Source organism: Cebus imitator, unplaced genomic scaffold (genome assembly GCF_001604975.1).
Source record: "Cebus imitator isolate Cc_AM_T3 unplaced genomic scaffold, Cebus_imitator-1.0 Scaffold132, whole genome shotgun sequence".
Classification (NCBI taxonomy): domain Eukaryota; kingdom Metazoa; phylum Chordata; class Mammalia; order Primates; family Cebidae; genus Cebus; species Cebus imitator.
In genome coordinates, this window is record NW_016107447.1 from 3,389,943 (window position 1) to 3,402,391 (window position 12,449).

At 38.8% G+C, this 12,449-nt stretch overlaps 1 protein-coding gene across 11 annotated transcripts in view; it reads left to right on the forward strand.

Moving 5' to 3' along the window:
* Window positions 1–12,449, forward strand: part of NCOA3 (nuclear receptor coactivator 3) — a 149,633-nt gene that overhangs the window by 70,418 nt on the left and 66,766 nt on the right. For all 11 annotated transcript variants that reach the window (XM_017541360.2, XM_017541362.2, XM_017541364.2 and 8 more), the window contains exon 2: window positions 10,340–10,417. The gene's annotated coding sequence lies outside the window, so the exon portion shown is untranslated. The remainder of the gene's footprint in view (window positions 1–10,339; window positions 10,418–12,449) is intronic.

Sequence of the window (12,449 nt, forward strand, 5' to 3'; positions counted from 1 at the left end):
TTTTTTTTTTTTTAAGACAGAGTCTCGCTCTGTTGCCTAAGCTGGAGTGCAGTGGTGTGATCTCAGCTCACTGCAACCTCCATCTTCCGAGTTCAAGCGATTTTCATGCCTTAGCCTACCAAGTAGATGGGATTGCAGGTGCACACCACCATACCCAGCTAATTTTTATTTTATTAGAGACGGGGTTTCACCATATTGGCCAGGCTGGTCTTGAGCTTCTGACCTGAAGTCATCCACTCACCTTGGCCTCCCAGAATGCTGGAATTACAGGCGTGCGCCACTGTGCCTGGCCCATTTCTGGCTTTTGATTTAAAGTAGGAAATGTTCCTCCCTTCCCCACTTCCTTCCTTCCTTCCTTCCCTCCCTCCTTCCCTCCTTTCCCCCTCCTCCTCCCCGCTTCCCCTTGTCCGCCCTCTCTCCCTCCCTCCCTTCCTTCCCTCCTTCCACAATGAAAAAGTTTGAGATAATATGGGAATCACCAAAATGTAAGGGAGGCATACAAAGTGAGCAAATGCTGTTGGAAAAATGGCACCAATACACTTATTTGAAGCAGGGCTGCCATAAACCTCAATTTGTAAAAAGCGCAATATCTGTAAAGCACGATAAAATGAGGTATGCCTGTAGGGGCCAGGAAAAATTGAGGAAAAATTCATTCCTCTTCACTGCCCCACAGGTGTCTTGGGGAGAGGGAGTATGAATAACTAATTTAATTTTACCCTTGTCTTTCCAGTTTGTCCTATTTCAAAGGCATGTGATGGGATCTTTTTGAAGTGGCTTTCCTAGCCACACCTAGGGATTAGATTCTCTAAATACAGGGATTTCTCATAGTATGTTTTTACTTGGCTGCTTTCCTTTTCCTAAAATGATTTAAAAAGTCCTTTGCACATACAGAATGCTCCGTGAACATTAGATAACAACCCTTTTCCTGCCAGTCATTGACGTTCAAAAATTCAAGCAGTCGGTTTGTTTGAACTTGAGCATCTAACATCATTTGTTCAGTTTTGTTGTTGAAATTACTGAATCAGACTTCAAAGAAAGGGTAGGGAGCACAACAGAGTGACAAAATTATATTATCAAGTTGTGTAGAAAATACAAATAGCACTTTTGAACATGCAGACAAGATAAAAAGGCCAGGTTTTGCATTTGTCATACAACCATTAAAAATACAGCAGTGCTTGCTTCTTCTTTGTCTCTGTGGAATATCATGGTTAAAGTATAAACCACATTTGGTACATAGGAAAAAGGCACACAGAATTAAATTTTTCTAAGATGATGTGTATAAAATTACAAGGAACATGTAGATTTCCTGACTGTACCTGCCATTTTATCAGTGAATCAAAATATGTAAAGAACCTCAGAGTACAACACAGTAATTACTGTGGTTTCCTAGCTATGCATTGTGGCTGCTTAATAAATTATTATTAATTATTCAGGGAGATGTTTTTTCCAGGGAGATGTTTTTTCTAGTGGCTACTATGTATATTTTGATTTTTTTGAGCACAGAGGCACAGTAATATTTGTATTGTTGGTAAAATGAAAATTTAGAATTTCATGTAAAATGAAAATTTAAATTGAATTTCAGAACAAAACTTTATCAAATATTTTCCAATATAGGCTTTTGTGTTTTAAATTTCTACCTTCATAACTTTAAGGCCACCCTTGGTTTTGAAATCTGAATCTGATTCTGTTTTCTTCAAGGGCCTGTATCTTACTTTGTATACGTTTTGCATAGCAAGTACAGGTCATACTTAGCATTGTGTTGAATGTTGAGTTGACTTCAGTGTAAACTGAATGCTTTAGTGTAAACTCAGCATTCAACACAATGTCTGGCATTAAATGATTTGTATAGTATTATGTAAAATGTTTTTGTACATTGTGGCAGTGAGGATATCTGATATAATTTTGACATCAGCATTATATATTTAATTACACTTCTATTTTTAAGTATTAAGGAATGGAAATATTTCAATCTTAATATGCTAGAAACTCTGGGATCTTCCCCAACCTCCCCACTTCTCCCCATAGCTGCTGGTGGAGATGGAATCCTATCTGAGTGTTAATAATAATGCCATCACCCATTCCCTTCCCCCAGCCTTGTGCTAGAGTCTAGTTTGCCTGCAGCTGCAGTGCTAGGCATCTTTCAGGAAGTGACCTTGGGTGGTATTAATCAAATTCAGAACACACAAAAAAGCCTCTTGCTAACATGCTGACTTGATGTAAAATTTTATCGCATCCATTTTCTTTCAAAATGAGGCCATTTTGTAAAAAGAAGATATACAGAAGACCCCTAATTTAATCTATATATCTATATATATGTATATGTAAAACTTTTGCAAGCCATGTTAAAAAAACAACTAGGTCTATTTTAAAATAGTCTTTTTATTGCCAAATATGCATAAACTTAAATCATGAAGGTTTGGGAGTTGTTACTAGAAAATTACTTCTTTTAATGCTGAATTAAGAAAATACTATATCAGCACTGAGTTTATTTCCTATCTTGACATTATATTGCTATATAAACTTTAAACACTGAAGTTATTTTGGAACACTTCAGCAGTTGAGCAACACATTTCTGTACATTTGCTTACTTTCATGTTTCCAGAAATAACTGGTGTCTTACTTTGCTGGTTTGGATAAGAACTAATGTCCTACATGAAATTGTTTTGTTAGGCAGTGGTGTTGCCTACAGGGTATTCTTAATGTAAACATAAATTTAAGTCAATGAGTATGTTTAAAATTCAACTACCTGTTGTGTCAAATAGAGAAATACTGCTAACTACAAATTCACAATGTGTTCATTTAGGATTTAACTAATTTTGATAGGAGAACAGTTAATACAGCAATTTCGCTTTTATCCTGTGGTGTTTCAAAGGCATCTAGTTTTTAAATGTAGCCCAGTTAAGGTGTATATAGTAGAGGTTTTTATTTTAGCCTTGCTCAATGTTAAATATAGAATGTTGAAAATAGTATTTAATGGATTAGTTTATAGGTTTCTATATTTTGAAGAAATTTACATAAATGAATTAGGGAGCAGTTGTGGAGCAGTTGTACCTACTGACACATGGGTCATTCCTGAGTTTATTGTATAGAGTTACTCCCGAGTACTGAAATACAAGAAAAGAAAATTTAAACTTTTGGAGCTCTGCCTGCATTTCTGTAGATCCACATTATGAAAAGGATAGAGGAACATTCCATGTGTGTATTAATGATTTGAGGAGAGGGTAGGGAATCTATGCAAATAAAAAAATTGGTATAGGTAAATCCTTCAGTTAAATGTCTTCATTATCTGAGTTATTTTTAAAGCATTTACGGGATACACAACCAATATTATCTTTTTACCATCCTATAAATTGTTCTTAGAATTGCAGCCTCATGAAGGCAAATACATCTCCTTTACCTGCCTAAAATCATTCTTTGTCTTGATGGTAGCATTAATGATTGGTTTGTTAGATACTACAGGATAAAGAAACTCAGATTTCAAGGAGAAAGAAGATAATTACTTGATCATTTCTTCCCTCATACACCTGTTTAAAATATATTGTCTTGAATAAAATTGTCACCTTGAACTTATCTTGTTCTTTGACTTCTCCACTCCCCTGCTCTTAAAAGAAAAAGAGAAAGCCTTCTAAGAAAAGGAAAATGTGCGATCCTGGTAGCCAATGAGTTAATGTTCATTTGCAGCCCTAGGGGTCAGCATGCAGCCTCTGTTTCCTGATTGGCTGCTGAAAGGTGAAATTGAAACCACTGTAAACTTTTGACCCTGTAGCAATTCTTGTGGAACGCCTTCCACTGGTAGAGCTTTACTCACCTCCCCACCCAAACCTCCCCCCTCTTTCCTGTATTTATTTTGTGTGATCCTGCAGCACTGCATGCAGTTTTTCCAAAGTGGTGGGGAGAGAGAGGCAGAACAAGCACAAGCTTGCTTGCATACCTGTTTTGGTAACCATGCCATTGGTAACTTTAACTCAGCCAAAGATATCGGGCATGTTAAGCTAATCTGTCAACCAGATTTTTAAGTTTTCTCCTTAATCTAAATATAATTTTAAAAAATTTAGGCTAGTGCCATTGTTCATCAGTGGATATCATTGTATAAGCAAAAATGTATGGCATAATTTCCTGGATATGTTAAAAATAAGTTTTCAGTTTTAGCTGCCTTTATATACCCCATTTATGTTTCCTGTATCTCAGTGTAATTTTTACACAAATGGCCATTTGTTAGTTTTTTTCTCCTTTGCCTTTTATTATAAAGAAACTCAAAGGCATTTTGGTTATGACAACTCTGGACATAGTTGTAGAAATTGTACAATTAATACCTCCCCTTTTGGCTGATATAAATGGTTTTGGATTTGTCTTGCTTTCACTTGTAAATAGTGCTTAACAGTTAACACAACAATCCTACAAAAAAGGCAGGGTAGTTTTTCTCTGTTCTTTCCTTATACTCTTATGGGACTCTGGTCTTTTTGATTCTTCCTTTTATCTCTGATGTCTAGCACAGTGTGGCACATTGATGCGTAGGAGATGCTTACTGAATGAACATAGCTTTCACTTTAGGAACTTTAGTGTCTGTTTATACCTGCTTCCCTTTTCCTAATTAATTGATGGTCTCGACTGTGATTTGCTTATTTCCAAGTGCCAGTGCAGTGCCTGACATCTAATAGATACACAGCAAGCATTTAATTGAAATAGAATTAAAGTCTCACACAAGATCATTTCAAGAAGCATGACTTTACAAAATCTAGGTTTTCAGAAGCCAAGGTTTCTGTTTTCACTTCATTATTAAGAATTTTCAGGCTGATTCCATATAGAATTAAATATTTAATTTATTAAATAATTATGTAGAATAAATTATAAGCTTGATTCTTTCAAGTATATATCACAAGATATGTGGTAATACCTATCTTTATTTTACTAGACATGCATATGCTATAATTTGAAATAATTTCTTGTCCCCACACCCTTGTCAAGAAGAATATAGTATTTAAAAAAGATTGTAATAAATGTCTTACCAGTGTTCTCCTAGGAAGCAAATACATTTTTACTTAATTGAATATGTAGTAATGGACTAATAAATAGGAAAAAATTCTTAAACTGAGTTAAGTTTACATAGCTCAGAAAAAGTGGCACCATTTTATATAAATTTATTATTATTATTTTAAGACAGAGTCTTGCTCTGTTGCCCAGGCTGGAGCACAGTCGTGTGATCTCGGCTCACTGCAACCTCAGCTCACTGCAACCTCTGCCTCCTGGATTCAAGCGATTCTCCTGCCTCAGGCTCCCAAGTAGCTGGAACTACAGGCGCTTGTCACCATGCCCAGCTAATTTTTGTATTTTCAGTAGAGATAGGGTTTTGCCATGTTGGCCAGGCTGGTCTCAAACTTCTGACCTCAGGTGATTTGCCCACCTTGGCCTCCCAAAGTGCTGGGATTACAGGCATGAACCACTCCACCTGGCCCCATTTTATATAACTTTAAATGTTCATATGATTTTCAATTTGCATTTGGTCTTTCCCTTTCGTTATAACTAAAGATTAGCTGCAGTTGATTGTTGCAAGTGAAATCTATGGTTAAGAGTTTTGACCAAAGATATTTACCACTTGATAAATAATCCCAACTGCAAAAGTGTTGGGTTTTGATGTAAAATTTAACACTAATATTATGCAACCTTTAACCTGAAATTCATTTGGTGAACCAGTCTACTCTGTACTGCTTTGAAGATTACTGGGCAACAGCTGGCTTTTCCCAATGACAGTGGTTCCCCTTTTCTGTGATTTTAGGGAAGTGAGGAAGGAGTTCCTGGGAGCAATGCCAGTGGGAGCTTGGAAAGAACAATGGGTTTAATATGATTAATTGTGGAGTCTTTGCCTCTTTCCATGTTCAACAGCAAAAGCAAAACATGTTCGTAATATTCAGTGGCTGCTTTTTGCCCTGTTGGCGTTTCTAAACATCAGCATTATATATTACATAGTTTGGATTTTCCTGTGGATCAGCTTCTCTCCTGCAATTTTATTCTTTGTTCTGGCCTTGAGGCACATCTTCTCAGACTCGCTATTAACAAGGTTTAATTTGATGTTTCATTTTCCCCCACCTCCTTTTAGGTCTCTGGTGATGAAGGTTAAAAAAAAAAAATACAGGGGCTGTGTTGCCCAAGCTGGACGCAAACTCCTGGACTCAAGTGGTCCTCCTGCCTCAGCCTCCCGAGTAGCTGTCATTATAGGTGTGTGCTGCCATGCCTGGCCTGGTGATGCAGGTTTTGGTAATATAGATCTCATCAGTAAACTGTTAATTCTGCTAGAAATTTCTATTTTTTTATTTTTTAAAGATAGGGTTTCACCATGTTGGCCAGGCAGATCTCAAACTCCTGACCTCAAGTGGTCCTCCCACCTTGGCCTCCCAAAGTACTGGGATTACAGGCATAAGCCACTATACTTGGCTGTCTATTAGAAAAATTAATGTCCCTGCCACCGTCTCAGATGTCTAATGTTTCTGGAACTTGTCACATTTAGTTTCATGTCAGTATAATTTGGTTTTTGTATGTGTGATTGACTAAACTCTAAATTGTGAAAAGGGATAATACTGTTTTTGATAAAAAAAAAAAGTACTGTCCTAAGAAATCTGCTAGGATTGTTGCCTTTGCAGAATCTTGGTTCCAGACAAGTTTAACTCACCAGCACTTTTACTGACATACTTAGTGGATCCTGATATATGGTAGTACTCCTTTCCAGGTTCATGGTAGGCAAGTTCTGTGACTATTTGGGAATCTCTCTGGTTTAATTATACACTTCTTCGTAGGGGAGAATTTTGTGCCTGGCTTGTCTTTGTGTTACTGAACCGAATTGGGTCTATTTCCCTGTGCATGCAATGGAAAGCCAAACACTGAGCACCAAGTTTTTGTAGGAAGAAAAGTTTATTGCAAGGCTGCTGAGCAAGGAGATAGGAGTTGGGCTCAACTTTGTCTCTCTCAGATGGAGTTTGGATGCAGGTTTTATATTTGGAGAGTAATGAGGTGTGATCTAAATGGATTCTGCCATGGGGTGATGCCAAGGGCTTGATTTGGTTGGATCCTCTATCTTACCATGTGGTGTCTGTGGTTGTTCATTCGGTGTTCCTTAGTGTGATCATTTAGATTCCACCATGGTTGCATTCTTGGTTCATCTGGGCATGCTGACTTTGTATGATCTTCCACCGGGGAGTCCAGCAGTTAACATTTGGGTCTAAGGGTGCAGATTGGTGAGGTCACCATTCCTTTGGCAAGTACAAAAACCAACACTATAATATTTGAGTATTAATCTAGGCCCTGTCACCAACCTTCTACACTAGGCAGCAGTAATTGTTTCCTAGGTCCATTATGCTGCTAGATAATTTCTGACTCAAATTCCTTTCCTGGCTGGGCACAGTGGCTCATGCCTGTAATGCCAGTACTCTGGGAGGCCAAGGTGAGCAGATTGCTTGAGGTCATGAGTTCGATACCAGCCTGGCTAACATAGCAAAACCCTGTCTCTACTAAAAATACAAAAAATAGCTGGACATGGTGGCACACACCTGTAATCCCAGTTACTCTGGAGGCTGAGGCAGGAGAATTGCTTGAACCAAGGAGGCAGAGGTTGCAGTAAGCTGAGTTCATGCCACTGCACTCCAGCCTGTGCAACAGAGTGAAACTCTGCCCCCTATCCCCTTACTCCCCTCCCCTCAAAAAAAACCCTTTCCTGATCCCACCTCTGTTGTTGCTTAGGTGTTAACCCCCACTCCATGACCCTCCTTCCTTTTTCCTAATAAAGAAACAAAAATAAGAGAACCATTTTAGAAGTAAAACTTGATTTAAAACAGGGCCAGAAGATCTTAGAAGTTATTTACAGAAGTTCTGCCTACCTTTTCTCCCCTCATCTTACAAGAATTAAATTGGATAGCATAAAAATTCCAGTTAACATCACATTCAGCGGAATATGGTGGCTCACACCTCTAATCTTAACATTTTGTGAGGCAGAGGCAGACAGATCACTTGAGCTCAGGAGTTCAGGGTCAGCCTGGGGAACATGGTGAAACCCTGTCACTACAAAAAATATAAAAATTAGCTGGGCATGATGGCATGTGCCTGTAGTCCCAGCTCCTTGGGTGGTTGATGTGGGAGTATGGTTTGAGCTGCCTGGGAAGTTGAGGCTCAGGTGAGCCATGACCATGCCACCACATTCCAGCCAGCCTGGGCACAGAGTGAGATTCTGTCTCAAAAATACAAAGAAAAAAAGCTGCAACTTTTGTTTCATGCACAAAATTATTAAAAATGTATAAAATTACCTTCCAGTTGTGTGTATAAGGTGTACATGCAACATAAATGAATTTTGTGTTTACACTTGGGTTTCTTCCCCTAGATATCTCAATATGCATATGCAAATATTTAAAAAAATCCGAGAAAAAAAAATCAGATACTTATGCTTCCAAGCATTTTGAATAAGGGATAGTCACCTGGCACTATCTAGAGTTTTCCATTTTTTCTTTGTGAGCCACATATAATATGCCTCCCATTCCCCATTTCCTGATTTTCTCCCCTTTAATTTTGGTTTCAGAAGTGCAACAGACCTTTCCATCATGCAGCTAGATTGTGGTTGGCTCTCCCCGTACGCTGTCTGCAGACTGTACACTACATGGAACGGCCATGGCTGTACTATGTTACTTGTAACTTTTGAATATATCATTTTTCCTTTCCCCCTTACCATCAGACCTACCAATTGCAGCATGAAAGCTATTAACTTTAGGGCATATTTACAGTTGTTACCTGGATTTGATACCATTGGAATTAGTGGCAATCAGATTGTTGCTTTATTGTTAAATTTGGAAATTCATAAGGTAAGGTGAATGTTCTTACTGGCTCACTTATTTATCACAGCAGAACCTGTGCACCATGTCTTCAAGTGCAAAAGCTTGCTGTTTATATGTTCATGTATTTTATTACAGATTATTTTGAAGAATGGTCTCTTATTTCCCAATTAATATCTTGTTTTGGTGATCAAAATGCATCCTTTTGTAGATGGCAAGGAAACACCTGAGTCTTTCCTCTGGCCCTTGCCTCCTTGCTTTATCCACCCCTCCCTCCATTGGATAATTTTTGGACTAGGGCATTTAGGCATTTGCTTCTGCCAGGGTATTAATGTCTTTATTCTCTGTTGAGCACCCATTTTGGACAAATGAATACCACCGTAAGTTCAGAGTACCCATCTGTTTTGATCACTCTTCAAGATTTAGAACTGGTTTCCACCACCTCCACTTTGTATTATTCATCTTTACAAACTGTGATAGAGTATATATTGCATATACTATGCCTGACTTTAATTTTTTTTTTTTTTTTTTGAGACAGAGTTTCGCTTTTATTGCCCAGGCTGGAGTGCAATGGCACGATCTTGGCTCACTGTAACCTCCACTTCCTGAATTCAAGTGATTCTCCTACCTCAGCCTCCCACGTAGCTGGGATTGCAGGCATGAGCCACCACGCCTGGCTAATTTTTGTATTTTTAGTAGAGATGGGGTTTCACCATGTTAACCAGGCTGGTCTCAAATTCTCCTGATCTCAGGTGATCCAACCACCTCTGCCTCCCAAAGTGCTGGGATTATAGGTGTGAGTCACTGTGCCTGAACCTGACTTTTATTTATTTATTTATTTATTTATTTATTTATTTATTTATTTATTTTTGGTGGAGATGGTGTCTTGCTATTTTGCTCAGGCTGGTCTTGAACTACTGGCCTCAAGTTGTCTTCCCACCTGAGCCTCTCAAAGTTCTGGGATTACAGGCATGAGCCACTGTGCCCGGCCCTGTGCCTTACTTTTTAAATAGAAGTAATGATAAATGGTACAGTAAGACATCTGCTCTAATTCCTAAGAAGAGCTGTTGTACTTGATAGTTTTTGTTTGTTTTATATGTCTAGGGAAGGAAAAAATGAGAAGACTTAATGCGGGTTTTTTTTTTTTTTTTTTTTGAGATAGAGTCTTGCTCTGTCATCCAGGCTGGAGTGCAGTGGCATGGTCTTGGCTTATTGCAACCTCTGCCTCCTAGGTTCAAGTGATTCTCCTGCCTCAGCCTCCTAAGTAGCTGGGGTTACAGGTGCATTCCATGTCACCCGACTAATTTTTGTATTTTTAATAGAGTTGGGGTTTTGCCATGTTGGCCAGGCCAGTCTTAAACTCCTGACCTCAAGTGATCCGCCTGCCTCGGCCTCCCAAAGTGCTGGGATTACAGGTGTGAGCCACTGCGCCTGGCCAGAAGACCTAATTTGTGTATGACTAATAACAATGCTTAAATGAAGAAAATACAATAAAAAAATTCAATCTCTCCTCTTTTTTTTTTTGTCCTCAGGATCAAAATACTTGCTGGATGGTGGACTCAGAGATGAATAAAAATAAACTGCTGAGCATCTTTTGACTGGTTAGCCAGGTAATTCAGCTTTATTTTGATTTGATCCTTTGTAATTTTTTGTCTTCAACCTTCTGAAGATACTTCCCTCTCCCTTAATATATGATTTCATTAAAACTCTGTATGCTTCATGTTTTTCTTTTTAATGATTATTAGTTAAATGAATGAACTTAGAGTACTTGAGTGAATATGTATGTATATATATAGTTGGCCATTGTACAGCTGAGGATTGGGGACACTGACCCCTTGTGCAGTAAAAAATGTGCATAACTTTTGATTTTCCCCAAACTTTACTAGTAGCCCACTTTTGCCTAGTAGCCTTACTGATAATGTAAACAACTGATTAACACGTATTTTGTATGTTACATATATTATGTCCTGTATTCTTAAAGTAAGCTAGAGAAAAGAAAATGTTATTAAGAAAATTATGGCCAAGTGTGTATAATCCTAGCACTTTGGGAGGCTGAGATGAGTAGATAACTTGAGTCTAGAAGTTTAAGAACAGTCTGGGCAACAGAGTGAAACCCCATCTCTATAGAAAGTGCAAAAAGTAACCAGACATAGTGGCCTGTGCTTTAGTCCCAGCTACTAGAGAGACTGCAGTGGGAGGATTACTTGTGCTCAGGAAGTTGAGGCTGTGCCTGAGATGTGATTGTGTTACTGCACTGTAGCCTGGGCAACAGAGCGAAACCCTGTCTCCAAAAAAGAAATAGAAAAAGGAGAAAATTATAAGGAGACTAGACACGGTGGCTCACCCATACCCTCATACCTATGATCCCAGTGCTTCGGGGGTTGGAGGCAGGAGGATCACTTGAGGCCAGGAGTTGGAGACCAGCCTTAACAACATAGTAACATCCCCAGTATTACAAAAAATGAAAAAAAATTAGCCAGCAAGGTGGTGTGCGCTTATAGTTGTAGCTACTTGAGAGGCTGAGGTAAGAGAGTGGTTGAGCCTAGGAGTTTGAAGCTGCAATGAGCTATGATTGCACCATTACACTTAAGCCTAGGCACGGAATGAAACCTTGTCTCTAGACAATACATAAAAAATTAAAAATGAAAGTCATGGCCAGGTGTCGTGGCTCGTGCCTGTAATCTCAGCACATTGGGAGGCCGAGGTGGGTGGATCACCTGAGGTCAGGAGTTGGACACCAGCCTGGCAGACATGATGAAATTCTGTTTCTACTAAAAATATAAAAATTAGCCAGGCGTGTTGGCATGTGCCTGTAATCCCAGCTACTCAGAAAGCTTAGGCAGGAGAATTGGCCTGAACTGAGGAGGTGGAGGTTGCAGTGAGCTCAGATTGTGCCACTGCACTCCAGCTTGGGTGACAGAGGGAGACTTCATCTCAAAAAAAAAGAAAAGTCATAAGAGAAAATTATATATTATTCATTAAATGGATCATGATAAAGAATGGATCATCATTCTTGTGAGGTTGAGCAGGCTTGAGAAGGAGAAAGAAGAGGAGTTGATGGTCCTACTTTAACAGAACAATTGCCGTACTGTTCAGATGTGTCGTACAAAGGGTAATGGTATTCATATATATATATGTGTGTATACATACATATACTAACATAATTTTGGGGGAAGAGAAGAAATTCTCCCTCCTTATGTGTAATTTTTTTTTTTTTTTTTTTTTTTGAGATGAAGTTTCGGTCTTGTTGCCTCAGCTGGAGTGAAGTGGCACAGTCTTGGCACACTGCAACCTCCACCTCCTGGGTTCAAGCTATTCCCCTGCCTCAGCCTCCAGAGTAGCAGGGATTAAGGTGCGTGCCATCGTGCCTGGCTAATGTTTTTTCTATTTTTAGCAGAGACAGGGTTTTGCCACAGTAGCCAGACTCGTCTTAAACTTCAGACCTCAGGAGATCCACCCGCCACAGACTCCCAAAGTGCTGGGATTACAGGCGTGAGCCACCACGGCCGGCCATGTGTGAATATTTTAATGGCATTTAGTCAAACATCTGAATTAGTTCAAAGTTATATTTACTATTTCACCTTGTGCTGGCAAATAACATTTCATATAATCCTTTTTTTTTTTTTTTTTTTTTTTTTTTTA